At 45.1% G+C, this 3,388-nt stretch overlaps 1 protein-coding gene across 1 annotated transcript in view; it reads right to left on the minus strand.

Moving 5' to 3' along the window:
- Positions 1 to 1,025, minus strand: part of LOC126989288 (uncharacterized) — a 64,837-nt gene extending 63,812 nt beyond the window's left edge. Inside the window, exon 1 of the mRNA XM_050847930.1 lies at positions 853 to 1,025. The gene's annotated coding sequence lies outside the window, so the exon portion shown is untranslated. The remainder of the gene's footprint in view (positions 1 to 852) is intronic.
- Positions 1,026 to 3,388: the final 2,363 nt, after the last annotated feature.

Here is a 3,388-nt window from a genome sequence, read left to right on the forward strand (position 1 = left end):
ACAATTAGACAACATGCATAATCTCGTCACGTTCTACGGACAATCTCACATCGTGTGGCTGCTGCTCGATCAGCTGCTGCTACATGCATAAAAGTCGTGGACGCCAATGTAGCTGTTACAGCCTCACATTGCGAGCCGCAATCAACACATGCTGAAAACCGGCCGGCTGATACTTTAAATGTGGGTGGGTGTATTGTATTACCTGCCAACATAAGAGGCACCACTTCAGAAATACTCATGGACAATCAAGCAAGTGTTATGCGCTGCAGGCAACGTCTGGGCAAGCAGGCAGCAGAGCAACGATCTACAGCGGCCCTTTGCGTATGACGTCAGCAGACACGCATTACAGTAAGTGTCCTGTCAATTAGGCTTGATAAGGTGCGTAAATCGATAGCTATAAGTCGTTACCATTATCATTAATATCTCACGCAGGAAAATTGACTCAATAATAATGTTATAAAGGTTCCTACTACTACCACAACACCACAACCATCACCATGGACTACCACTTTTTTTCCGCAACATTCACTAATATACGTACTATTCCTACTCCTTCTACTGCTACTCTTACTATTTGACCACCGCCACCACCAACAGCACTATATTAACATAACTACAACACCACCATCTCCACCACTATTTCTCCGCAACATTCACTACTACTACCACAACTACTACTACTATTACTACTACTACTACTATTTACTACTAGTACTATTACTATTCAACCACCACAACGTACCGCCGCCAGTACTATTAACACTATAACACCACTTAATCATCACCAACACCATTATTACTACTAAAAAGAAACAAACAAAAATAAATGACCAAACGAAAGGCATTACTAACTAGCGAAGTTGATGTTATCCTTGAGGCGTTCTTTTCTTGACTTGGAGAGCAGTTATAAGCAGATCTCTATAATACGACGTCTCATCATTCACTCTTCTTTTCATTGGAGGTTGTCACTCAGGGAGAGTCAGCGCCCCTCAGCAAGACTCAAGCCCTCAACACCCACACCTCGCAGCGCCTGGCAGACAGTGACTCACTGGCGCTGAGAGTGTTATTTGTGAAGCCAGGATGAAGGGTTGCCAGGTTGCCAAACTGCTCGCGACTGTATTTTTTTCATATTATATATAAACTGTAAAAATTGAAGGGTATAATAAGGGTATACCTCGGGATCTAAGGTATAATATTGAGTTAAAATACCCTAAACCTCACCAATACCCTTTTCGGTCAAGAGGCAAGGTATTTAAGTACAAATATATACCCTTCATTAGACTTAGCACAACATATACCACCATCACCATCAGCACCACCACAACCACTACCACCACTACCACATGATGATGATGGCGGTAATGGTGGTGGTGGTGGTGATGGTAGTTGTGATGATGATGATGATGATGATGATGGTGATGGTGGTATCGATGATTGTGGTGATAGTTATGGTGGCAATGGTGGTGATGATGGTGGTAGAGGTGATGATGATAGTAGTGGTGGTGATGATGTTAGTGGTGATGGTGGTGGTGATGACGGTAGTGGTGGTGGTGGTGGTGATGGTCGTGGTGGTGGTGGTGGTGGTGGTGGTGATGATGGTAGTGGTGGTGGTGGTGGTGATGATGATGGTGCTTGTGGTGATGGTGGTGGTGGTGGTGATGGTGGAGGTGGTGATGGTGGTGGTGATGATGGTAGTGGTGGTGGTGGTGGTGATGATGATGGTGCTTGTGGAGATGGTGGTGGTGGTGGTGATGGTGGTGGTGATGATGGTAGTGGTGGTGGTGGTGGTGGTGATGATAATGGTGGTGATGATGGTGGTAATGGTGGTGGTGATAGCTGTGGTGGTGTGATGGCGTTGTTGATGATGGTGGTGGTGATGATGGTAGTGGTGGTGGTGGTGATGATAATGGTGGTGATGATGGTGGTAATGGTGGTGGTGATGGCTGTGGTGGTGTGATGGCGTTGTTGATGATGGTGGTGGTGGTGGTAGTGGTGATGATGATGGTAGTGGTGGTGATGGAGGTGGTGGCGATGGTGGTGGTGGTGGTGGTAGTGGTGATGGTGGAGGTGGTGATGTTCCTGGTGGTGCGGGTGGTGGTCGTGGTGGTGGTGTTGTTGATGGTGGTGATGGTGGTGGTGGTAGTGATGATGGTGGTGGTGATGATGGTAGTGGTGGTGGTGGTGGTTGTGGTGGTGGTGATGGTGGTGGTGATGATGGTGGCGATGATGGTTGTGGTGATGGTGGTGGTCGTGATGGTGGTGGTGGTGGTGGTGGTAGTGGTGATGATGATGGTAGTGGTGGTGATGGAGGTGGTGGCGATGGTGGTGGTGGTGGTGGTAGTGGTGATGGTGGAGGTGGTGATGATAATGGTGGTGATGATGGTGGTAATGGTGGTGGTGATGGCTGTGGTGGTGTGATGGCGTTGTTGATGATGGTGGTGGTGGTGGTGGTGGTGATGACGGTGGAGGTGGTGGTGAGGGTAGTGGTTGTGGTGGTAGGGGTGATGGTGTTGGTGATGATGGTGGTGTTGGTGGTGATTGTGGTGGTGGTGATGGTGGTGGTTGTGGTGGTTGTTGTGGTGATTGTGGTGGTGAAGGTGGTGGTGATGGTGGTGGTGGTTGTGGCGGAGGTAGAGGCGGTGGTGATGGTATTGATGTTAGTGGTAGAGAAAGTGATGGTGGTGGTGATGGTGGTGGTGGAGGTGGTGGTGATGGTGGTTGTGGTGGAGGTGGTGGTGATGGTGGTGGTGTCGGTGATATTGATGGTGATGGTGGTGGTTTAGAGACTTAAAAATTTTTTCACCATTTTTTTTTTTATCATATATATATATATATATATATATATATATATATATATATATATATATATATATATATATATATATATATATATATATATATATATATATATATATATATATATATATATATATATATATATATATATATATATATATATATATATATATATATATATATATATATATATATATATATATATATATATATATATATATATATATATATATATATATATATATATATATATATATGGAAGTTTATTCCGTAACATAGTTTTCACGTTTGTGACATGAGAAAATACCCTCATAGTCCATATTGGAGATGTTGGTGGCTTTTGGGCCAGAGTGTCTTGTGCCCCTGAGACATAGGATGGCTTATCTGAGCAGGGAGAACAAGAGGCGACACCTCATCCAGGCAATAAGATGGCTCCTTGGCTGATGCGTATATAGAAGCATCGGGCCCTGGGATCCATCCCGCCGGATGTGGTGAAGACAAGGGGGATGAAGCTGCCCTGATCCACATGTTAGACTCCTTCACCGTATGCCCTTGTCTTCTCCTCTTCGTTCCTGTGGGGGGCGGCTTCCAG

This window comes from Eriocheir sinensis, unplaced genomic scaffold (assembly GCF_024679095.1).
Source record: "Eriocheir sinensis breed Jianghai 21 unplaced genomic scaffold, ASM2467909v1 Scaffold1124, whole genome shotgun sequence".
NCBI lineage: Eukaryota > Metazoa > Arthropoda > Malacostraca > Decapoda > Varunidae > Eriocheir > Eriocheir sinensis.